General features: G+C 36.3%; 1 pseudogene; it reads left to right on the forward strand.

Annotated features, from left to right (window-relative positions):
* The first annotated feature begins 13,816 nt into the window (after positions 1-13,816).
* On the forward strand, positions 13,817-16,774 carry LOC121990943 (annotated as a pseudogene).
* Positions 16,775-27,669: the final 10,895 nt, after the last annotated feature.

Raw genomic sequence — 27,669 nt, forward strand, 5'->3', positions numbered from 1 at the left:
GGACTTGTGTTTCGTTCAAATAAGCCATTATTTTGAGAATATGATCCCTTACGGGTGTTCCCTCTGATATAATGGCTGTCATTAACTTTCTCATTGCCTCTTGCCTAGCAGTCCGACTCTGGTGCTCAAAGAGTTCTTTGAGATTGTTTATTATATCATAAGTAGTTGGTAAATCTTGATGCTGATGTTGCAATACATTTGACATTGAAGCCAAAATGTAACACCGCATCATCTCATCTGCTTTTACCCATTTCTTATGATACTCAATCTCCTCTGGGGTAGAGTCACCATTAGGTGTATCTGGGCATACCTCTAACAGTACAAATTTATAGCTTTCAGCAGTTAAGACAATATCCTGGTTTCTTTTCTAATCTATATAGTTGGGACCAGTAAGTCTATTCTTTTTTAGTATAATGGCTAGTGAGTTGAAAGTCATCCTAAAAATCACAAAATAAATTTTGGTCAGGACTTTAAATTTAGAAAAATATTGATTCCTCAAACAATACTATTTCAAATTTACCAACACCTCAAAACACCGCGAATATTGCATGTCACGTTAGTGTGGACGTATACAAATTCAACATTTATAAGAGAAGGGTATAACCCATTAATTTTACTTGTAAAATACCGAAAAATGGCGAATAATAATAAGGGAATTTTTTGAAATTTTTGGAATTTTTTCAGGAATTTTTCGGAGTTCGTACGGACGAGTTTATGGGGATAAAAACGGGACCCGGGAAAGCCTGTTTAGGCTACCCATATAAGCGAGGAAAAGTTTTAATTTTTCTTTTCCTATTTTCTTTTCCTTTTCTTTTATTTGTTTATTTTCATTCGTTTCTCCGCCTCCTCCCCCGCGTGCCCGACACCATCCTCCCTGTGCCCTAACCGCTCAAGGCGATTCTTCTCCTCCCCTTCTATTTATAACTTTCCTCCCGAACCCTCTCTTCTTCTTTGTCGCCGAATTCCATCCCCTCTCCTTTGTGTGACGCTGATCCGATCGCCTTCTCCACTCGACGGCGCCGCCACCGGCAGATGCCTCGGTGCCTCTGCCCTAGAGCCGGCAGACGGCCACCTTCTTTGTGCCCTAGATCGGCAACACGCTGCCGCCTCTTTGCTCTAGCAGAATCCATTCCATCGCCGGCAGCCGAGTCCCTCCCACCAGTCGCCGAACTCGCGTGCCCTAGCTTTGGGTTCACAGCCACTGCCTCTCTCCTCGCAGGCACTAGAAACTCATCGGAAAAGAGATAAAGCATCCGAGTATTCACCTAACCCTCTGCCCTGTGCGCCGATGCCCTTATTGGAGTTATGCCCTGGATCGTCGGAGGCCGAGAGTTGGAGAAAGTGACAACGAGCACTCGTAATTCGGCGGTGTGATTGAAGGTAAGGGCTTAGGGTTTGGTTTTCGAGTTTGTGCTATGTTTCTTGTCCTACTCTAAGCAGCCCTTGTATAGGGTGGAGGTTATCTTAACTAGAGATGGAGGTTTCTAATTATAGATTCATTATGTTGGTGGTGTTTCAGGTTTCCAGCAGCAGCTATTCCTTCCGGCATCACTATCCCTAGTTGTGGATCAACATCTGTACTGTGAGAATTTAGGTAAGGTGTAGTGCAATTGTTTCTTTTGTTGTAGTGTGCACGAATTTGTAGAAAGGACAAGAAATGAATAGCAAAGAAATCTATTTAAGTCTAAGTTGTTGTGAGTAAATGGATTAGGTTTGGAATTTAGCTAATGGTATGATTATGGTTTATCCTAATTTAGAGTTAGAGGTTTTATTTAGCTATTTATGCGAATTTTAGCTAAATAAAATGTATAAGTATTGGTGACACAGGACTTTGACGCGAGACGAGTATCTTGACGTCAGATTTGAACCAGATTGGACTTTTCGATTTAGAGGCGGGTACTTTGACTTTATGTCTTTAGATATGCATAATAATGTTTTTAACATATAGCAATGATTATGTTTCTCATTTGCTTCGGTTGATCACTACCTGACCTATTACATGCTTGCTTGTTTATTTATTTTGCACATCATGCTAGTGTATACCTGATTATGCCTATTTATAGAGGTAGTGACACAACCATGTTATTTATCATGTTCAGGACCTAGGGTTTTGATACCTTATCTGGTCTGTGTACTTTGATTTGATTCACTTCCCGATGCTACACATTTTACATGTATATGGATTATTGCTATGCTGCTTAGTATTTTACCATGCTTAGTATCATGCATCATTCGCATGATTGAATGTTGGGTGATAGTCTGCTCCATTATTGTCGAGCACATCGCCAGTTACATATATCTGTACACACCACCACTCATGGGCTAGTGGTATATCAGACAGGTGTGTGGTAGTTCTGCTGTTTGGCTCCGTTGGTCTGGTGACTCAGCGTGGTAGCCGGCAGACGGTTCAGCTCTGTTTGACTCCGCTGGTTTAGTATAGCAGCGTGGTAGTCGACAAGCGGTTGGACTCTGTTTGGCTCTGTTGGTCCGCTCATGGGTAGTGTGACGTAGCGTGGTAGCCGGCAGAGATTCCTCCCCGTCATCGTATACCGGGAGATGAGAGCATTGAGCTCCCCCATTTATGATTTGGGGTAGGAGGATAGGTGTACTCCGACAGCATCCCGTCCACTCGGTCACTCATTAGGGGAAGTTATGGCAGAGTGCATGGTTGTCACAGCCCTACCCACTCGGTCTCACCATTGTGTGTGACATGGATGACTGGCTTCAGGGGTGACTATGACATTTGCATCATATGCATGATGCATTTATTGCTTGTGTTTGCTGCATTTACTTGCTCCATTTATATGGATGCATATGATTGACATGCATATAGGATTTGTGACACTCTCGGTCTGACGACCATGTTGTACTTATACCTTGCTCCTGGTTAGTATAGTTTTCTCCTGTTTTGTTTCAGTTGCATTTATCCTTCTTGTATCAGGAGACTGTACGCATGATTAGTGCTACCTGTTATTTTCTTTATTATGCATATCAGTTGTTACCCGCTGAGTGTTGGACTCACACCTTCCTGTGTTGTTATTTTCAGGTTGATGTTGTCAAGAGAGTTCTAGTCGCTAGTCCCCTGCAGTCCACGAGAATATTTATTTGTCTTTTGGTGTTCTTTACTAGACTATGTTGAGACTTATTCTATTTTGATACACTTGGATCTTATTTGGATATTGTCGATGAGTTTTTATTTGGATTTGTTTTACTACATGCCTGCCTGGACGGCAGAAGAGGTAAGTTGATCTTATCGTCGGATTTGAGCTTTATGAGTGTAGTGGAGTAGGAATATGTTTTGAACTTTATGGGTGTAGTTGAGTATGGTTGTTTTTGAGTCATATTATCACTGTTACAGTTTGTTAAATTATTAACTGCGTGGGTGTTTGTTTTATTATCTGTTATTGTTTCGGCCGTGTTGGCCGAGGTATATGTGGCCCAGAGGGCATTATAGAAAGTTTCTGATTGTCTGCCGTACAGGGGAGATGCTGCCGAAATTTCTTCGGACAGGGACTCCTCCAGGGCGTGACAATTTATTTTATATCAGAGCATAGTTATACGATCCTTTGTTTTCTTATTTTGGATATTTGGGATAACCTGATACCAATTTATTTGGTATCAGAGCGCCAAGGGTGGCGATACTTGTTTGATTTTTGTGTTACGGATTTTTGAGATATAGCTGATACCAATTTATTTTGGTATCAGAGCGGGTTATGGATACCTACTTTTGGTGTTCTAGATATTCGGGTTAGCCCAAGTTTGTGAGTCAAACTGGGTATTTATTTCGGATTAGCACAAATTTCCATTATGTTTATGTTTCAGACTTCCGTTTCGGATTTATATGGATTTCCGTTGGTTTTCTTATACGGAATTCCGTGGTACTATGGGGACTGGACAACGACAGAACATCTCCAGACGGCAAATAGGTATGATGTTTAATTTTATAATTTTGGTAACCATATTAAGACTTGGGTAACATTGATATCCTTATTGGTCATAAAGAGATATGTAGTTATGTTGGAATTAGCTTTATTGTTAGTAAGATATGGTGTGATGCTTTATAGAAGTACGAATGACCTCAATTAGACTATCTCAGTTATAGTTACATACCATATGCATATTGTGTTAATACTGTGTAGTTATAAAGATTTCCAGTAGTTAGGCAATTGGATTTGGTGGGGTTCTTGTAGAGGTTGTTGTATGATAGCTAAGTAGGAACATGGGATAGATAATGGAGTCATTGTGAGGAAGTGAGTAAGAAACTTCTCAGCTATTCCGTGTATTAAATAGATATCCCTAAACTTCTGACACAATGATCATATAAACTATACATCAAACCACTCCCCATTTCCTTTGTGTAGATTAAATGAATGCATTTCCAACAACGTACAAAATCTTGGAGTAGCAGACAAGTGTTACTTTGTTAGTCTAAAGGTTGCTGATCAAATATCCTCAATAGCAAAAGAGTTAGGAAATCCTTCACTTGATGATACCTAATGTATCATGTTACTATCCGGACTTTGTTTGACAACTGGTCATCATGATCCATGCTATTAAGGTGGTGTGGCCTAGTTAATATTTTCTGTATTTATTTTGATACAGAAGTCTCTTTCTCACTATTTTTTTTAACTTCTCTTGAAGACAAACAAGCCCTGCAATATTTCCATGATAAATTTACATGGTTCTTTGCAAGGATACAAATGTCATGTTGGGAACTAATGCATTCTCACAGTTGCAAGAGAAAGAAATTATATCGGATGGTATACTATGCAATACTGCTCGCTTCATTGAAGGATGTACCTTCTGATATATATGCCAGTTAGATGTTGGTCTTTCTGTTTGGATACATCTGAATTGGAAACATTGTGTAGTGCAATTTAATTTGTGCTGTTTGAATTCCATGAAAATGTTTCTGATTAATATGTATTGGCACTAATATTTAATTCACTGAGCATGGTAGGCTAGAGAATGACCTATTAGCTCAGTTGGTTGGAGCGTCGTGCATTTATGAGGGACATGGGTAGATTAACCATTCTTAGACTGCAGCGACTGACCGTCTCCCTACCGTTCGATGATACATTGGACGTCAACCTAATACTTACGGTGGATCTTTTAGTATTGGAAATGGTCGATTTTGATATTATACTTGGCATGGACTGTTTGTCCGCATATCATGCCACTGTTGATTGCCAGACGAGGGTGGTCACATTCCAGCCATTATGAGTTTTTGGTAATGACATTTGGGCTTACCAATGCTCTAGCGATATTTATGGATTGTTGTGGTGGAGCATTGCTCCCACATGTTATGGATGGTTGGGGTGGAGCGTTGCTCCCACATATTGAGGATTTCTTGTGGTAGAGCATTGCTCCCACATATGTGGTATTTCCTGTGATGGAGCGTTGCTCTCACACTGGAGGATTTTAGTGATTTATATTGTTAGTGATTAGATTTCAGACTTGTTGTCGGGGATCTTATAGTTGAGTATGCCTGTTGTACGAGCATTATGAGTTCTAGGTTTTACCATTTAGGCTTACAAAGCCCTAAATGTTTTCATGAACTAGATGATTTCGGTATTCCTAGGTTGTTTGGATCGGTTTCCATTGTCCTTGTTGACAATGTTGTAATCTATTTTTTTTATCCAAGCTCGATACCCTCATCTATTCACATGAGGAATGTGATTTAATTTACCGTTCAACATTTATACTCTATATCTGTTGTTAGTTCTTGCTGATGGTAGATAACGAAATTTGGGGACCAAATTTTTATTAGTGGACCAAATTTTTATTAGTGGGGGAGAATGTAAAATACCGTAAAAATGGCGAATAATAATAAGTGAATATTTTGGAATTTTTGGAAATTTTTCGGGAATTTTTCGGAGCTCGTATGGATGAGTTTATGGAGATAAAAACGAGGCCCGAGAAAGCATGTTTAGGCTACCCATTTAAGCGAGGAAAAGTTTTTATTTTTCTTTTCCTATTTTCTTTTCCTTTTCTTTTATTTGTTTTCTTTCATTCGTTTCTCTGCCTCCTCCCCCGCGTGCCCGAGACTTCGCCGACACCATCCTCCCCGTGCCCTAACCGCTCAAGGCGGTTCTTCTCCTCCCCTTCTATTTCTCACTTTCCTCCCGAACCCTCTCTTCTTCTTTGTCGCCGAATTCCATCCCTTCTCCTTTGCGCGCCGCTGATCCGATCGCCTTCTCCACTCGACGGCGCAGCCACCGGCAGATGCCTCGGTGCCTCTGCCCTAGAGCCGGCAGACGACCACCTTCTCTGTGCCCTAGATCTGCAACGCGCCGCCGCCTCTTTGCTCTAGCTGAATCCCTTCCATCGTCGGCAGCCGAGTCCCTCCCACCAGTCGCCGAACTCGCGTGCCCTAGCTTTGGGTTCACAGCCACTGCCCCTCTCCTCGTAGACACTAGAAACTCGTCGGAAAAGAGATTAAGCATCCGAGTATTCACCTCACCCACTGCCCTATGCGTCGTTGCCCTTGTTAGAGTTGTGCCCTAGATAATCGGAGGCCGAGAGCTGGAGAAAGTGACAACGAGCAGTAGTAATTCGGCAGTGTGATTGTAGGTAAGGGCTTAGGGTTTGGTTTTCGAGTTTGTGCTATGTTTCTTGTCCTACCGTGAGCAGCCCTTGTATAGGGTGGAGGTTATGTTAAGTAGAGATGGAGGTTTCTAATTGTAGATTCATTATGCTGGTGGTGTTTCATGTTTCCAGCAGCAGCTATTCCTTCTGGCAGCACTATCCCTAGTTGTGGATCAACATCTGTACTATGAGAATTTAGGTAAGGAGTAGTGCAATTGTTTCTTTTGTTGTAGCGTGCACCAATTTGTAGGAAAGGACAAGAAATGAATAACACAGAAATCTATTTAAGTCTAAGTTGTTGTGAGTAAATGGATTAGGTTTGAAATTTATCTAATGGTATGATTATGGTTTATCCTAATTTATAGTAAGAGGTTTTATTTAGCTATTTATGCGAATTTTAGCAAAATAAAATGTATAAGTATTGGTGACACAGGACTTTGACGCGAGACGAGTATCTTGACGTCAGATTTGAACCAGATTAGACTTTTCGATTTGGAGGCGGGTACTTTGACTTTATGTCTTTCGATATGCATAATAATGTTTTTAACATATAGAAATGATTATGTTTCTCATTTGCTTCGGTTGATCACTACCTGACCTGTTACATGCTTGCTTGTTTATTTATTTTGCACTTCATGCTAGTGTATACCTGATTATGCCTATTTATAGAGGTAGTGACACAACCATGTTATTTATCATGTTCAGGACCTAGGGTTTTAATACCTTATCTGGTCTGTGTACTTTGATTTGATTCACTTCCCGATGGTACACATTTTACATGTATATGGATTATTGCTATGCTGCTTAGTATTTTGCCATGCTTAGTATCATGCACCATTTGCATGATTGCATGCTGTGCGATAGTCTGCTCCATTATTGTCGAGCACATCGCCAGTTACATATATCTGTACACACCACCACTCATGGGTTAGTGGTATATCATACAAGTGTATGGCAGTTCTGCTGTTTGGCTCCGTTGGTCTGGTGACTTTAGCAGCGTGGTAGTCGGCAAGCGGTTGGACTCTGTTTGGCTCCGTTGGTCCGCTCATGGGTAGTGTGACGTAGCGTGGTAGTCGGCAGAGATTCCTCCCCGTCATCGTGTACCGGGAGATGAGAGCATTGAGCTCCCCCATTTATGATTTGGGGTAGGAGGATAGGTGTACTCCGACAGCATCCCGTCCACTCGGTCACTCATCAGGGGCAGTGATGGCAGAGTGCATGGTTGTCACAGCCCTACCCAGTCGGTCTCACCATTGTGTGTGACATGGCTGACTAGCGTTAGGGGTGATCATGACATTTGCATCATATGCATGATGCATTTATTGCTGCATTTATATGGATGCATATAATTGACATGCATACAGGATTTGTGACACTCTCGGTCTGATGACCCTGTTATACTTATACCTTGGTCCTGGTTAGTACAGTTTTCACCTGTTTTGTTTCAGTTGCATTTATCCTTCTTGTATCAGGAGACTGTACACATGATTAGTGCTATTTGTTATTTTCTTTATTATGCATATCAGTTGTTACCCGCTGAGTGTTGGAGTCACATCCTCCTCTGTTGTTATTTTTAGGTTGATGATGTCCAGAGAGTTCCAGTCGCCAGTCCCCTGCAATCCACGAGAATGTTTATTTGTCTTTTGGTGTTCTTTACTAGACTATGTTGAGACTTATTCTATTTTGATACACTTGGATCTTATATGGATATTGTCGATGAGTTTTTATTTGGATTTGTTTAACTACATGCCTGCCTGGACGGCAAGAGAGGTAAGTTGATCTTATCGTCGGATTTGAGCTTTATGAGTGTAGTGGAGTAGGAATATGTTTTGAGCTTTATGGGTGTAGTTGAGTAGGGTTGTTTTGAGTCATATTATCACTGTTACAGTTTGTTAAATTATTAACTGCGTGGGTGATTGTTTTATTATCTGTTATTGTTCCGACCGTGTTGGTCGAGGTATATGTGGCCCAGAGGGCATTGTAGAAAGTTTCAGATTGTCCGCCGTACAAGGAAGATGCTGCCGATATTTCTTCGGGCAGGGACTCCTTCGAGGTGTGACATTACTATCTTGTCATCCTAACTTTATGACAAATAAAATTAATAGTTGGTTTTCCTTTGGTCACACAAAACAATAGCAGTGACTCCGTTAGGGAGGATACTATTGAATGCGTCTAAGTGTATACCATTACTTGATACTTAGTCCATTAAATAGAATTGTGCCCCTTCAGTTGGAGAAGATCACACGCTCCTAAATAATTTCCTATAACCATCCATAAAGAAAATTTGATCTAGTGATCCGCAACAAACCCATCCGTTGTGGAGGGAGGCACTCTGAGCCAATACGCAATCTTATTGCATCACTTACAAACCAGTAATGGAGACTGTGGAATTTATTAAAATCCCTCTCCCACTTAGTTATTTAAAAATGAGGATTTTAACCTATGCTAGCATATCATGCACACATACATCACAATAAATAAAAGCAATAAATTTGGAAATTAATTTTTCAACTATTATGACTTTTTCCATCACTGTCTTCAGTATACTCCAATCCTAGCTGCTGCCATCTTTAGCCACTGCCATCGGGTCGAATTGTCGCATTTATCTTGCTTCTTATTCCGCTGTGCCTCTGGTCCTCCAATAGTACCATGCCTCGTAAAGATACGATCCGCAACAAATATAGAATTTTACATATATCGATCCTATATTCCACAAAGGAATGTACATGTAATCTAGATCGAAAAATAAAATTCTAAAAAAAACTAGAGCTAATATAGCTCCTGCTATATTAGTTCAATACAATCATGCACACACAAAATAATGCCCTTGACATGTCCAAGGGTCCAATCACACACAATATCTAAATATCATAATAGTTGGAGCCTGCAACCACAAAGTTAGCACATTCTACTATTATCCTGTCAAAATTATGTATGACATGTGCATAATTAATTTGAAAATCAAAACACACAGAGGCAAACCCTAGCTCTGATACCAGTTATTGGTTAGTCCTAGGAAGATCGTACCGGTTCCACTGTATAAAAATTTTGTACAAGTGTCGAACCTTTCCTAAATAACCTATCGTGTTCTTTAGAAGTTAAATTAGGAATTGCAAACGGAATTTAACATTATTGATTCCAAATTAACTTATCTGTTCTTAATGATTTAGATTTGGATCGCAAGCAGAACTTAACACTATTGATCCAAATCCACCTACGTTATAAATTTAATTAAATATTAATTTCCAAAATTGGCTTCCAGGTTAAACATGGCCAGGCACAAGGCCTTCTTGGATATGGGAGCAACCACCACTTCCTAGACAAAGCCTTTTAAGGAAAGCTAATATTTAATTTCCTTATATAACTCTAGATTTAACCAAAAAGAACAATCGAATCACAAATTCGAAAAACAAAGAAAAACACAAACACGAATTACTAATTCGAAAAACTAGATCTAATGCCTCTTGTCTTTGGAATTCATACAAAGAAAAATTACTAGCATGATGCGGAAAAAAATTGCTAATTATACCTTTTCTTTGTATGCTAATAACCTCGAGATCTTCTGCCGTATTCCTCGCCTCGCCTTGGACATTGTGTGGGGGACGATCCTCCAAGATGAACACCACCCAAAGTCTTCTTCCTCTTCCTCTAGAATTCGGCCACCACCACCACCAAGGAGCAAAAGAGAGCAAAGGGAAAAGAGAGGGAGAGGGCCGACCACACCAAGAGGATCACCAAGCAAGAAAATAAGAATTGTTGTCTCACGAGGCCTCCTCACCCATTCTTTTATATTACTCGCCCAAGGCAAATAAGGGAAATTTTTTTACAAAAATTAAAATCTTCCTCTAGTTTTTCCTTTTTCCTTTTTATTTTTCCTTTTTTTCCCTCTTGATTTAATCAATCACCAAATCAATGATTGGCTTGATTTAATCTTGGTCGGCCCCTTGATTGGGCACCAAGCAAGTGTGGTCGGCCACTTATAGGAAGGAATACTAATTTTTTTTAATAAAATTTTACAAGAAAAAATCCTCTTATAAAATTTTACAAGCTCTCTTTCCCAAAGTGGATGTTAAAAAGGAAAGTTTTAAAAATTAAAACCATGTTTTAAAATTTAAAATTTCTCTTCAAAAATTTCCTTTTTTAACATGAATAGAAAATTTTAATTTTTAAAACTTCTCTTCCTTTTTTCTAAAACCATGAGGATGGTTAAAAAGGAAAGTTTTAAAACTTTTAAAACTCTCTATTAAACCATGTGACCTAATTCAAATAAGGAAAGTTTTAAAAATTAAAAACTCTCTTTTAAAACTTATAGTTTTCTACAAAGAGAAGATTTTAAAAATTCAAAACACCCCTCCTTATTTGAATTAATGTGGTCGGCCCCCTCTTGCTTGGGCACCAAGGAAGGGGCCGACCTCTTAAGAGGATATGGTGGTCGGCCATTGCTTGGTCACCAAGAAATGGGCCGGCCTCCTTTCTTGGACACCAAGAAGGGCTTTTAATGAGTGGTTTATAAGGCACTAATGAGGCTACGATAGGGACCTAGAGGAGGAATTAGTTTTGTTCTTCCGATGAGCTTGAGTATCCTGTGTTCGCCCTGAACACACAACTCAAGTTCATTAACAATAACTCATTCCACTAGAGAGTTATTGTTGCACTACCGCACCAATCCCAAATTACATTATGGGCTCCTTCTTACCATGAGTGTGTTAGTCTCCTTGTGTTTAAGATAACAAATGTCCACTAATTAAGTAAGTTACTGACAACTCACTTAATTAATATCTAGCTCCAAGAGTAGTACTACTCAACTTCATTGTCATGTCGGACTAAGTCCACCTGCAGGATTTAACACGACAATCCTTATGAACTCCTCTTGGGGACATTCTCAACCGAGATAACTAGGACACAATTTCCTTCTATAATCAAAAACACACACTATAAGTAATATCATTTCCCAACTTATCGGGTCTATTGATTTATCAAGTTAAATCTCACCCTTTGATAAGTTAAAGAAATAGATACTAAATATATATGCTTGTTATTATATTAGGATTAAGAGGACACACTTCCATAATAACTATGGTCTAGTTCTTTTATTAAGTCAGTACAAAAAGAACTTACCTAAAATGGTCCTACTCAATACACTTAGAGTATACTAGTGTAATTTATTAGTCAAGATAAACTATTATCTAATTACACTATGACTATACCAATGGTTTGTTCCTTTCCATCTTAGTCGTGAGCAATTATTTATAATTTATAAAGAGCTGATAACATGATCTTCTGTGTGTGACACCACACACCATGTTATCTACTTTATAAATTAATTGAACAACTATATTTAACAAATAAATATAGACATTTGACCAATGTAATTCTTTTATTTCAAAAATAAATGTTTACAAAAGCTAGGCTTTTAGTATACACTCTAACATTTTTTTCGTTAATAGACACCGATTTTAACAGCGATTTTTAAAATCCGGTGTCTATGATAGCTTCCTTGTTCTATCTACAAAATCAAATAGTAAAAAATCGTTGTTAAAAGTGGTGTTAATGAACCAAAATAAAATAATTTAATTTTCCCTCCAATACTTAGCCAAAATTTACAACACTTCACTCTTCTCTCCAAACCTAAACCTATATCGCGCCATCCAACTATCTCTCTCAGTCTCATCTCCCTCTTCCCCTTCCTAGATCGACGCCCCTTCCTCTCCCGATCAGGATCGACGCCCCTGCTCCTCCGTCCAACCACACTGCATCTCCTCCACCTCATCCCTTTGGGTGAGAAGAGGAGCCCTTCTTCGTATTTCAAGAAAGGAGAGGTGACGAGTTGGTCTTGCATTCTAGGGTTTTGTTGTCGTCGGATCTCAGAGTAGTAGCGGCGGAGGGAGGCGAGATGAAGACAACCAAAGGGGGAAAGTGATGAACCCCACCGATGCCTACCGGAAGGAGATACGGAAGGTGGTCAAATGGGTAAGAAACACGAACTCTTTGGTTCCATTTCCGCTAGTTCATTCTCAACCTCAGGGTCTCCCTTCCTTTTAGTGCCATTGGATCTAGCTTATTCTTTCCGAAGTTTTACTTTGTGTTTTTTTGTGCCTTTGTTGTGCCGGATTTTTTTTCTTCTTTATGGATGATGGTGTTGTATGATGAGATGTTTGATTTTTTTTTTTTTGTGGTTGTCTTTCTATCTTCTCTATTCCACCTAGCTCTTTTTTGTTTGTGTATGTAACTGTCTGGTTCATAAAGCTCTTCAGGAACTGTTCAGTTTAATCTAGATCCCTTCAATGAGCATAATGATGCTGATCTTTGGGAAGCGTTAGAGAGAGCTCATCTAAAAGATGTGATTCAAAGGAATTCATTGGGGCTTGATGCAGAGGTATAGTTCATCTTATTCTTACAATATGCATTGTCATCTTTTGTAATTGTTGGATGCTTTTTTAAAGCATAACTTTTTCATCGACATGTACTAAATCCTTGTTACAAGTGTTGTGGTTGTTCATGCTTGTACATATAAGCGATAGTTCTTGAATTCCTTTAATTGGTGAAGCATCTCAGGATTGTCTTTCAATGCACTTCTTTTCTCTGGATACCATGCCAGTGACTACAGCAATGAATATGCTTGTTTTTTTTTATTTAACATACATGTGTCGTACCCATTAGGTCTTGAAAGCTGGGGAGAATTTCAATGTCGGACAAAGACAACTTCTCAGTCTTTCACGAGCATTGTTAAGGAGATCAAAGATTCTTGCCCTCAATTAAGCTACAACAACAATGGATGTTAGAACTGATGCTCTTATCCAGAAAACAAAATTCTGGACAAAGGCTTTTGTTGACAAATTTAATTTATTGATGCATGCAATCTGTTTGATGAATTTCCTCAAACACTACCCTGATTTGATTTTATCATTTTTGTTTGCTAGATTGAGGAGTTGTTATTTCCTGTTGCTAAGTTGGTTTTATGTATTCCTTGAACTATCAAGTTTCTTTTTATTGTGTGTTGAAATGTTTTTTATTGTTTATGCACATTTAAGTGCTACTGTTGACAAAAAAGTTCTGTTATTTCTTTGGGATATTTAGCAGCCTTAACTAAATGTTCAAAGGGATGCATCTGTTTGACATGAACTTCTTTGTCTGTGCCATAGAAGCATACTTAGTCTGCTGTTATATGCTTAAATGGTTACTATATTTGTTTAGTTGATTCATACTGATATAAAAATTTCTGGGCATCATGGATGATAGTAGGATTTTCATCTCTTTTAATTGTCTGTTGTTATTTCCTTTTGCTTTATTTTATGCTCTTTTGAAATCATTTATCTTTGTTTTTTTAAATTTTGATGCATTTGATTCCCTTTATTTCTTTGTCCTGCAGGAAATGTTAAAGGGCGTTGTTAGGACAAAAACATATCAGAATGTTATTTATCATAATACAATTCTATTCAAGAACAAGGTCGTCCTTGATGTGGGTGCAGGAACAAGAATTTTATCTCTGTTTTGTGCTAAAGCAGGGGCAAAACACGTATATGCAGTAAGTGATTTTTTGAATTACCTTCTCTGGAATGAATTAGGTGCATCAATAGTTGGAAATCATATCATATCTATGAAATAAGCTATCGTGTAATGGGAAAATGACAGTTATTCCCTAACTAGTTCTAGATATGTAGAATTGTTCTTTGAAAATCTTGAAAGGGTTTTTTCCCTAATCAATTCTAATTTACTTTCCTATTTTGTGCGAATTTTTGGACCTCCATGTGACTAGATCAAACATGTTGCTCGACAAAGTATATACAGAGAGTAATCACAAGTATAGAATGTATGACTGTGGAGTTTTAAGTGTCCTCCTTTTTTCTTCTTGTGTCCATCCATGAACTAGCTTAGCTAGTTCCTACTTTCATAGTGCATTCAAATACAATATTTTGTTTGGAACACGAAACAACAAAAAGTATTAGTTCCTGTACCTATTAGTTTTTCTTCTTATTTTTTATTATTCCCCTGATTTGATTGGTGTTATTGGGTTAAATCAGATGTGCAGGTGGAATGCTGGTGGAATGCTCTCAAATGGCTGACATGGCAAAAGAAATAGTTCGAACAAATGGATATTCTGATGGTGACCAGTGATTCTATATTTGATGATTGTACTCCTAAGTTCCATCTTACTTATTTGTCATATTGTATCTATATAGTTATAACTGTGCTAAAAGGGAAAGTTGAAGAGATTGAGCTTCCTGTGGTTCATGTAGATGTTATCATCTCTGAGTGGATGGGTTATTTCCTGTTGTTTGAGAACATGCTAGACACAGTTCTTTATGCGCGTGATAAATGGCTTGTAAGTGAAACTCCAGTCTGTTTCCATTTCCCTAAACATCAAATTTGCATTTTTATTCATTGTCATGATCGTACCTACTTAGTTCTTTATATGGTTCTTGGTTATATTTACTACTCAATATAAATGCTCTTAAGTCTGATTAAAAACTCGATGATCTATGGTATGTATAGGCTAAACATAATGACAGTATCGAACCTTCCTCTTAATCTTCAATTTACCGAACCTTCCTCTAATTCAACTCCTAATGGTTCATTTAGAGATATTTATGCGCATATAAGAAAACTAGTAGGGATGTAAACGAGCCGAACCGAGCCAAACAGTATTATGCTCAAGTTCGGCTCGTTTAAGTTATATTCGGGCTCGAGCTCGGCACGAGCTCGAATCTAACTTTTATCATAAGACTCAAGGTCGGCTCGTTTTGAAATTACCAAGCTCATGAATAGTTCAAGCTCGATTTGTTATGAGCTCGTTTATCATAGTTAACGAGCCTAACTCATTAAGCGAGTTCGGAACAAGCTTTTTACCGAATCAAGTTTCGATTAGCTCACGAACTGTTTAGTTCATTTACATCCCTAGAAACTAGGTTTGATATTGGATTTCCTTGGAGCATTATGTAATCTGACTTTGGAAAATTATGGACCGTTCTTATTATAATGTTGTAAGAATCAATGCTCTTTATGTGTTGCACAACATTCAGTGTGGTATTAGGAAAAAAACAATTACTACAAGATGCATACTATAATTTTATAACGTTTTTCTTTAAAAATTTAATTTAATTGACTCTCTAATTTTTATAGGCTTATATTTGGAGATGTAAATAAAATATCAGATTAAAACTCATGAGTTGATCTTGTGCTGTCACAAACTTTAGGATAGAATGATACTCTGGTCCTTGCATCCTTAACTTCATAATTCAAAAGAACACATACGAAAATTCACAATAAGTCCAACAGTTCATTATCTGTAAAATTACAGAAACAACAAAATATACTTCCTTTTTCATCTCTTAAATAGAAGAACATAAATAATTAAAAAATAAGAAAATATTTACTCAAATGTCTAAATTGAATATTCATTAATACTTGAAAGGAACAACCCTTCTTTACTAAATAGTAACCATTATTAGTTAATAAGAATCACATTCTTTAGCTCTTACCAGAAGACAATGTCTCATAAAATTCAATGTACATTAAAATGCAAAAATAATGAACTAAATATATAAAAAAAGACAATGCGATAAATCTCAAGATCCATATTGAACCTTGCTCTTACTCGGATTTAGCCATTAATTGAACTGACCTTTCTCTCTATTTGACTTGAGAATTAATCCTTACCCTTACATGGCTAAAAGTTCATTTGAGTGTGAGTCTTTGTAGTCCTTTCAGTGCTATAATATTCTAATTATTCCTTTTAGATTCTAATAAATTTCTAATTATTCCAAGCATTTTTTTATGGTTTTATCCTGGCAGACTCTGTTTTGTCACATTTAAAGTGATGGTTTACTATTTCTATTCGAACTATGTTCCTTCTTCCAGTTTGGAACAATGTGTATGGTTTTGATATGAGCTGCATCAGGAAGCAAGCTATGGCTGAACCACTCGTTGATACTTTTGATCCAAAATAAATTGTTACCTTTGATGTTTTAGTTAAGGTGATTTCTGCTACCATTTCTCTTTCTATCATATGGTTGAATACTAACCCCATGGCAATATTCACGGTTGATTCTTTTAGACAATGGATATTTCTGAAATGACATCTGGTGATGTGTCCTTCATGGCTCCTTTCAAACTAATAGCACAACGTGATGATTACATACATGATAGATCTTTTTTAGATATTCGTTGCTTCAGTTGTTACGCTTGAGGTTTATGATCTGATCTTTCATTTGATTTCCTTTAGTTCTACAAAGTTTCTGTCTGGTTGAAAGAATAGTCTTGAATTTGTCGAGTTTGTTCTTAGAAATGATTTCATAAGCCTAGCTCGAAGAGGATAAAGTTTGAAATTCATGTTGATTAGTTTGCATTTTAGCTATTTTCCCCTTGAAATAAAAACTTGTTTTAATCAAGGTGATTTAGCCCCTGTCGGTGATTTGTCATAAGCCAATGTGATTTGGGCATCATAGTTAATTATCTTGGAATACAACTAAGTTTATACTCGAACAAAATATATATAGCCCCTCTAGCTGATGACCAAAACTATAAATCTTGTAAGAATATCCATATAAGAAATAATTCTAGTGAAAAAAGGTTTACAGTTCAGTATTCAACTTGCGAAGAACTGGTGTTTAATACTAAGGTTATAAATTACATATATTTCAACAAATAACCTTTTATTATAGTGTTTTAGATATTCAGACTCGGTGAAATTTATTTTTGTTTGTCTCTTTCTGCTTGTACATACTGTAAGTCGTAGATAAGTACTGATTAATTAAATTCTAACTATGAGAAAACTTCGTTGCAATAATTTCTGGTTTGGATTATATTAAGTTCCCATGAATGATAGATCTATCATTATATGATGTGGTTGAGATAATTGATGAACGCTTCTCTTTTTAAGCATTACAATTAGTCATCTTGTTACTTGGTGCTTTTACTGCTTTTTCAACTATGATTTTTTGTCTTGGTTTACTAATATATTATTTATATGTTTTTACAGTTTACAAATCTCAAGTACTCCAGAGTTGAAATTGATGAAGTGCCGTTCGAGTGGGCTGAATGCATGCTAGATTACATTTGAGTAGGAAAGGTATTTGATTTTTGAAAACTTTGGATGATGCATGCATTTGCATGGAATGTATATTGCGGATACTACCTTGATGTGTACAATATCTATTACCTTTTGATGTTGCAAAAAAAATATTTGTGTATTTTATGGATACTGACTTGATGTGTACAATATCTATTACCTTTTGATGTTGTAAGAAGAATATTTGTATAATTTGTTGCTACGGACTTGATATGTACAATATCTATTATCTTTCTATATTGTAAGAATAATTTATGTGTTGGTTACATGGATATTGACTTGGTGTATTTAGATACACCGATGTATAATAATATTAACTAAATTTTGTACTATTAAAATGTTGTATAATATTGGTTTTTCACTATTTCGGAAATCGAATAGGTGTCGTTAAACAATACTGATATTACATCGATTTTTCACCGCTGCTAAAACCAATGTCATTAATTGATATTGCATCAGTTTTACATCGTTGATGGAATTGGTGTTGTTAATATTACATCGGTCGTAAACCATTGCCAAAACTGGTGTAATTAACATTTATTACATCGATTTTACACCGTTGCTGAAACGATGTCGTTAAGTGATACTACACAGGTTCATAAATGATTCGAAAACCAGTGTCGTTAAGTGATACTACATCGGTTATAACCCGATGTCTAAAATGGCAGACCTTTTACAACGCCTTCATAGACATCGGTCGATTTTGTAATAGGCAGTGGTGGCAAATCGATGTCTATGAGGGTTTTTCTTGTAGTGTATCCATATCTCTTTCGATATCCACACGAACAAGCCTTCCGTTCATCTCACAAACTCACAAAGTGGAGAAAAAAATCAACCAAAGGTTGTGCTAGCAACCACAAAGGAGGTTCGGCCAAGGTGAAAGAAGAAGAGGAGCAAGAATACAAAAGTCACTTCATTACATGAATTAAAACTCCTTTTGTACTCATTTAATTAAATGTCTTACTGTTAATTGTCTTATTGGCATTAATATTTATTTTCATCCAATACATGTTCAATTCAAAATTGACCACTCTTCATCTAATCCATGATCAATTTTAAATTGAACACTCCTCTTCCTTCATGAATTCAAATTCATCAAATCACTCAATGAGTCTAACTCATTAATCTTCATCAATCCGAATTGACTCAATGAGTCTAATTCGAATTAGACTCAATCTAATAGTTGGATCCAATTGAGTCTAACTTAATTAGTCCAATTTGAATTAGATTTAATCTAATGATCCATCATATAAACTCATCTCCAAATCAACTTATTCTTTGTATGTGACCCAATAGGTTTTTGTAACGTTGACAATGTCTTAAACTATTTTAGATACAAAAACAATGAATGACATCTAGTAAGACATCATTGTCACCCAAGTGACGAGAATGCCAAGATCTGACCTAACATTTCCATGTTTATTATCTTGTATGGTTCAATTCTTCTATCCTTGATATCTAGATTGATCAATGAGGTATAGACTGTGTTATGTTCTTATCAATCTTTGTGTTTCTTGATTTCTAATTTGACACACTCAATCAAATAAGTTCAATATCGTATATTGATTCATTTGAGCATAATCATACATTCTTGTATCCTACTAATCAAAGAACTTACAGATATCGCTTCCATCACATGAAAGGGATAAATCTCATCTACGTTACTCACATCCCTCCGCATAACTTATTGCATACAAAGTGATCGACTTTATAGTCCACCTTATTACAGGTGATGTTTGTCGATACCAAAATACACAACTTTTTATATAGGAAACCATAGTGACTTCAGGTCTAAGTACTATTCATACTAATAGTACTATGAGAATATTTATGACACTCATATAACGAACCATGAAGCATCTCATGGCGGGTCATTCAATACATATTTTCTAATATATACTCATATGTCAACCTAATATCTCATATTCATAACTTGTGAGATTAAGTCATCCGTTGATGTACATGCTAGTATCAACGTATTAATATTATCCTTGTATATTAATGCTTGAATAAAAATAGTTAAGAATAACATTCTATATATCTATAATATTCCACTATCAATTCAATTAATTGATATGTTGTGAACTAAAACCTTTTACTCTAGGACATTATTATACTTATTCATTCGGTACTGATACTGAACTGAAGCAATATAATAACTAACTTTACCTTTTATTTATAAGTGAAATATTATAAAAAAAGTGTCTTTATCAATCATCTCTTAACTGATACTAGAACTAATACTAATAAATAGATCATTATTATTCATCAAAACATCTATAAAAAGATTGAAATAAAATCATAAAGCAAATAAATCATCTCCATTCCTTCCCTTGCATTGTGCCAAATAGGCACCATAATTCTGATGGTATGCAAAACAAATTGCTTCCATCAGATATTAAGTATGATTTTGATTCCGGTAACTGATTTACAGACAGATAGCTCATCATCCCTTGACTCATCATCCCTTGAGGCAATACCAAAATGTACAGCCTAAAATAATTAGATGGCGACAGGTACCCGCCCCTCAATCGAGCAAGAGACGACATCTTTCCGTATCATGTGTCCTCTCAAGCAGGCAACCATAAATACTGAGAATGTCTTCTCTTTCAACGTCTTAACGTTATCCATACGAGATTTTGCATATAGCGTTCATGGAAACATCAACAAGCCTTACAAATAGAATGCCAGAGACAAATTTGCTGCGTTTCTGAAAAACTGTTAGAAACACACACGACTGCAGCAGAAATTCGATTACTTCCTCCAAGTTTGAACCTGCATAATGGTACAAGTAGTTGGCAACGTGGAAAAGAAAATAGTATCGCTACTAATTGTGAACTGATCTGTTATGCCAGAGCGAGAAATATTATTTAGACAGAAGAAATGACCCTATAGGATCAGAGATACAGAATAGGTGCATGTGTTTTCCAACATCCATAGTTTTATACCAAACTGAATGAAAACCCACAGTTTTGCTCCTCACTTAATTATTGTCTCATCAAGAACCAGGCATCAAACCAAAGGAATAAAACGTAAGTTTCCAAGTAACTTCTAAATCGATAAAAATAAATTAGGGCAGGGACAGAACTCAGATTCAAAAAATAATTATTAAAGGATTTCAGATTTAGTTCTTCATTCCATGGCATTCAAAAACGAAAAACTAAATCATCAAATGTCAAATGAGCTGCATCTACATCTAATGCCTACGACTACATCTATAGATGCCCTAAGCTTTGCCAAACTTCATCCCTGAGCTTCAACTTGCCTCTCATGCGTCTATACAAATTTCACAAGTATGTAAACTACTACTACTACTACTTTATTTTTATTATTATTATTATTATTATTTAATATTTTAGGCAACTAGTTTAGGAGGTGATCGTCCGATTGCACAAAAATTTTTCATTGACCATCAGGATAAATCAAGAAAATACCAAATTGTGCTACACAACTAATTTTTGAATAACCTCAATTGAGAAAAAAAAATGAAATAGCTCAAAGAGAATGTTCAGTGCAGCCATTGCTAGTATGTATTCAACATAGTGTTAAGTCTTTATATAAGAAATTTTAAAATTTATTCAGCCACTTGAAATCTTTGAACTAAATTAGTCGTCACTTCTCATTTAGGAAATTAACTTGAATTACTTTTTTTTTCTAAAAAATGAAAAATTTATACCAATTAACATGTCCACATGAACTAGAAACTAGAAAAATCTTGCCCTAGAAAGTATTGTTTTAAAAGGTATTTGACATAGCTACACATGTTAGTACAATTATGCTCCAACTTGGCTTTCTTAGAATTGTTTGGTTTGTTTGGTAAATCTTTTTCAAATGTATTTATTGTTGTTGGTAATAAATTACTTTGTACGTAACGAAATGAACACTATGAAAAAATAATGATTTAGGGATGAAAATCTGGGAAAAATATTTTTCGTCCCAAAGTCGCAACAACTTTGGCGACAAAAACAAAAATTAACCCAAATTAGCAACGAAATCTGCAACAAAATATTTTCGTTTCAAATTCCCAACAAAATATATTTTCATTGCTAAATTGGTACTAACATCTAGGACAAATCTTGGATTCGTCCCCAAATCTGGGATGAATCCAGGATTCGTCCCAGAATTAAAAATTAAAAAAAAAAGAAAAAAAAAGAAAAAAATTTGAAAGACTTAAATATAAATCTAGAGACATCGAAATTTCATGAAACAAGTTTCTATATATTCGTATCGTTCTCTTGATCTAAAAAATATCCTCATCTATAATTTTAACATAATATTTTCAGTGTGGTGATTTTTTAACTCAAATTCGGTCAAATTCGAGTTAAAAAATAGGAACACTTAAATATAGACCTAGAGACATCGAAATTTAATGAAATAAGTTTCTATGTATTCGTATCATTCTCCTGATCATAAAAATGTCCTCATCTATCAATTTAATATAATATATTGAGTGATGGGAATTTTTAATCAGAATTTGATCGAATTCGGATTAAAAAAACACCACACTCAAAAATCAGGTCAAAATTATGGATGAGGATCTTTTTATGATCAGGAGAATGATATAAACACATAGAAACTTATTTTATGAAATTTTAATGTCTCTAGGTCTATATTAGCCTTCTATTTTTTCTTTTTTTAAAAAAAAATTTCAATTCTGGGACGAATCCAAAATTCAACCCTGATTTTCGGACGAATCCATAGATTCATCCCCAATTCTAGGATGAATCTTGGATTTATCCCAGATTCTGGGATGAATCCAAGATTCATCCCCAAATCTGGGATGAATCCAAGATTCATTCCCAAATCTGGGATGAATCCAGAATTCGTCCCAGAATTAAAAATTTTAAAAAATAAGAAAAAAATTTGAAAGGCATAAATATGGACCTAAAGATATCAGAATTTCATGAAACAAAATTCTGTGTGTTTTTATTGTTTTCCTGATCATAAAAATGACCTCATAAATAATTTTGACATAATATTTTGAGTGTGGTGATCTTTTAAGCTGAATTAGGTCAAATTCAGGTTAAAAATCAGCTCACTCAAGATATTAGGTCAAAATTATTTATGATGACATTATTACGATCAGGAGAATGATATGAACACAAAAAAACTTATTTAATGAAATTCCAATGTCTCTAGGTCCATATTTAGTAAAACATATATAGTTTAATACTAACTAAGAAAGTTACTGTTCAATGCATGTTCGTATATGTGGCTGAAACCTTAAATACGAATACAGAGATATCAGACTTTCATGAAATAAATTTCTATGTGTTTGTATCATTCTCCTTATCGTAATAATGTTCTCATAAATAATTTTCACCTAATATACTGAGTATGGTGATTTTTTAACCTGAAATTGAGTTAAAAAATTACCACACTCGAAATATTATGTCGAGTGTGGTAATTTTTTTAAAATATTTTTAATTTTGGGATGAATTCTGGATTTGTCCCAGATTTGTGGATGAATTTAGGATTCGTCCTAGATTTTGGGGACAAATCCATGGATTCATCCCCAAATCTGAGACGAATCCGGGATTCATCCCCAAATCTTGGACGAATCCAAGATTCGTCCAAGAATTAAAATTTTTTTAAAAAAGAAGAAAGTTTTAGAAGGCTTAAATATGGACTTAGAGACATTAAAATTTCATGAAATAAGTTTCTATGTGTTTGAATCATTCTCTTGATCATAAAAATATCCTCATCCATAATTTTAACATAATAATTTGAGTGTGATGATTTTTTAATCCGAATTTGCTCAAATTCATGTTAAAAAATAAGAATGCTGAAATATGGACCTAGAGACATCAAAATTTTATGAAATAAGTTTCTATGTGTTCGTATCATTCTTCTAATCATAAAAATGTCCTCATCTATAATTTTAATGTAATATATTGAGTGTTGGGAATTTTTAATATGAATTTGATCTACTTCAGGTTAAAAAATCACCACACTCAAAATATTAGGTCAAAATTATGGATGAGGATATTTTTATGATCAGGAGAATGATATAAACATATAGAAACTTGTTCATGAAATTATGATATCTCTAGGTCCATATTTAAGCCTTCCAAATTTTTCCTTTTTTAAAAAAATATTCAATTCTAGGATGAATCCAAAATTTATCCTAGATTTTTGGGACGAATCCATGGATTTGTCCCGAATTCTAGGACGAATCCTGGATTCATCCCAGATTCTGGGATGAATCCAAGATTTGTCCCAGAATTGAAAATATAAAAAAAATTAGAAGGATTAAATATAGACCTAGAGATATCAAAATTTTATGAAACAATTAAGATCAGGAGAATGATATGAATACACAAAAACTTGTTTAATGAAATTACGATGTTTCTAGGTCAATTTTCAAGCCTTCCGATTATTTTTTCTTTTTTTTTTTAATTTTTTTTTATTCTGGGACAAATCCATGGATTCGTCCCTAATTCTAGGGCGAATCCGAGATTCTTACCCAAATCTAGGACGAATACTAGATTCATCCTAGAATTATTTTTTTTTAAAAGGAAAAAAATAGGAAGGCTTAAATATGGACCTAGAGACATTGAAATTTTCTAAAACAAGTTTCTATATGTTCGTATTGTTCTCTTGATCGTAAAAATTTCTTCATCCATAATTTTAACCTAATATTTTGAGTGTGGTGATTTTTTTTAACATGAATTATGTCATATTCATGTTAAAAAATCAACGTGTTAGTTTAAAATTATGGATGATGACATATTTATATTAGAAGAAAATTAAGAATTCAATGAAACTTATTTCATGAAATTCTGACATTTGTAGATCGATATTTAAGGATTTGGATTGATTTTTTTAAAATTTATTTATTTTTTAAACTGGCACGAATCCTAGATTCTTCCTAGATTTGGGGATGAATCCTGGATTCGTCGTAGATTTGGGGATGAATCCAAGTTTCATCATAGATTTGGCGACGAATCCAGGATTTGTTGCAAAAAAAACCCTAAAACTAGGTCTCAGATCCAGATCTACTTTATCCTTTTCAAAATGCTATCTTTCCTTTGCCAAATCTAGATTTTCCTTTACCACTTGCAACTTCTTTTCTCAGCGCACTTCTTTTCTCAGCGGCGACAGCGATCTCCGACGGCGGCCACAAGACTCTCCAGCGGTGGTGCAGTGTCTTGGTACTTCTCTTTTCTCTCCCCTCTCCCCTCTACCCTCTACCCTCTCAGCCTGTGGCAGCTCACCCGTGGCCTCGCTTGGCCCGCAGGGCCATGCCTGGCCAGGCCTAGCCGCGCATGGCATCGCCTGACCGTGTATGGCCGAGCGTCGCTGTGGCTGGCTGCGCATGGCCGACCCTAGCCACGCGTGGCAGGCCCGAGCCGTGCATGGCAAGTCCTGGCCTCGCGTGGCCATGCCTGGCCCTAGCCAAGTGGTCGGCCTGGCTGCGGCTAGTCCTGGTGGTCGTTTGCAGCATGCCCTCGGTGTCCACGGCTACCCTCGGTGGCAACTACTGCCCCGAGTGGCCGCAACTGGCCCTGGTGGCCGCGACTGTAGATGTCTGTTATGGGTTTATATTCCCTAATTTAATTTTTGATTTATTATCGTAAGGCGTTATCTATATTTGTAATGTTGTTTGTGTAGATCTAGCTCAGTGTAGTTGGAAGCACTCATATTTGTGATTTATTATCGTACGGTATGTTCTAATTAATTGTAATAAATCCAATATTTTTGTAAGAGTTCTTGATGATCTTCCCTGTAGCATCCTTGTACTGATATGTGTTCATTTCTAAATTTTATCATGCTAATATTTTATATACATGTGTGTTTCATCATTTTGATAAAGTGCTCTTTGTTACTTTGTCTTCGATGATAAGATTTATGTGTATTAGTTTTTAATAGCATTTTAATAAATAAATACGAGTAAAATGCAGAATGCAAGAAGTTGGATGTATAACAAGAATTTGCCTGATCATCGGGGTTTAACTAAAGAGTTTATTATTGGCTTGAGGTAATTTTTAAATTTTGCATCTAGTCAAGTTAAGTATATGGATGCCAATAAGATAAGGTGTCCGTGTAGAAAGTGACACAATGGTAAATTTTTAGCCTCCGATAAAGTTGAAGAACATCTTTATAGATTTGGTTTTACCTTGAATTACTATAATTGGACATGCCATGGTGAACCGTTCTTATTTGATGAGGATTATGGATGGAATATCCAAGTCTCTTTTAGTGGGGATCAGAGTTATTATGAACAATTATGTCACGCCCCAGAGGAGTCTCTGTCCGAAGAAATTTTGGCAGCATCTCCCTTGTACGGCGGACAATCTGAAACTTTACTACATCACCATATACCTCAGCCACATGCGGCTGGAATAATAACAATAATAAACAAACAATAACACAGACATCCACGCAGTTTATTTCCATTTCAGCCTCTGGCTGACACAACCACACAGTTAAATAGTAAACAAACTGAACAGTGATAAGAAGACTCAAAACCAACCCTACTCCACTACACTCATAAAATTCAAATCCGACGATAAAATCAACTCACCTCTTCTGCCATCCAGGCATGCATGTAGTAAAACAAATCTGAATGAAAATCATCGACAGTGCAATATCCATAACACAAAAACCATAATCCAAGAGTATCAAACAGAACTAGTCTGATAAAGAAAACCAAAAGATACACCACACGTCCTCGCGGTCTGTAGGGGACTAGCGACTGGAACTCCTCCGGACAGCATCAACCTGAAAATAGCAACGGAGGAGGGTGTGAGTCCAATACTCACCGGGTAACAACTGATATACATAGTAAGGAAATAACATCTAGCACTAATCATGCGTACAGTCTCCTGACGTAATAAAGGTAAATGCAAACTGAAATAAACAGGAGAATACTGTACTAACCAGGACCTGGTACAAGGATAAACAGTCCGAGAGGTATAGAAATCCTGTATGCATGTCAAGCATGGGCATCCAACCAATATGCAGCAAATAAATGCAGCAAACACAATCACAAGAAATAAATGCATCAATGCATATGATGCCAATGCAGTCGTGGTCACCCCTGACGCCAGTCAGCTATCTCACACACAATGATGGGACCGAGTGGGTAGGGCTGTGACAACCGTGCACTCTGCATCACTACTCCTGATGAGTGACCGAGTGGACAGGATGCTGTCGGAGTACACACATACTCCTACCCCAAATCATAAATGGGGGAGCGCAATGCTCTCATCTCCCGGTACACGATGATGGGAAGGGATCTCGACGTGCTACCACGCTACAATCACACTACCCATGAGCGGACCAACCGAGCACCGACTGAGCAAACTGACGTGCTACCACGCTGCGTCAGCTACCCATGAGCGTCACAACGGAGCATCAAATAGTGATGAAACTGGCGATGTGCTCGACAATAATGGAGCAATCTATCACACAGCATGCAATCATGCGAATGGTGCATGACACTAAGCATGGTAATATACTGAACCAATCTATATACATATATGATGTGCACCATAGTCAATAAATCATATCAAGGGTACCCAGATCAAATAAGATATCACACCTAGGTTCTAAACATGGTGAAGCATGGTTATATCACTACCCCTATAAGCATGTATAATCAGGTAAGTAATAACATGAAATGCAAAACAAGCAATCAACCAAGCATGTAACATGTATCGGGTAGTGACTAACCGAAGCAAATAAGAAACATAATTATTGCTATTTGTTAAATTCACTACTACACATATCAAAGACATAAAGTCAAAAGTACCCGCCTCAAATAAGAAATGGTCCAATCCGATAATCGAGATACTCGTCTCGCGTCAAGGTCCTGTATATCAAACATAAGGTCTAGTTTAGCTAATTCTATCATACCACAATTAGCCAAACTAAATTCTAATCCAATTTAAGAAGTTCTAAATTGGATCCAACTAATCCATCCAACACAATTAATGAACCCTAATCAACACATAACAATCTATTTCTTAATTCCAACTCAATCTACAACACGAATACAACTCTCTACT

Source organism: Zingiber officinale, chromosome 6B, assembly GCF_018446385.1.
Source record: "Zingiber officinale cultivar Zhangliang chromosome 6B, Zo_v1.1, whole genome shotgun sequence".
Lineage (NCBI taxonomy): Eukaryota > Viridiplantae > Streptophyta > Magnoliopsida > Zingiberales > Zingiberaceae > Zingiber > Zingiber officinale.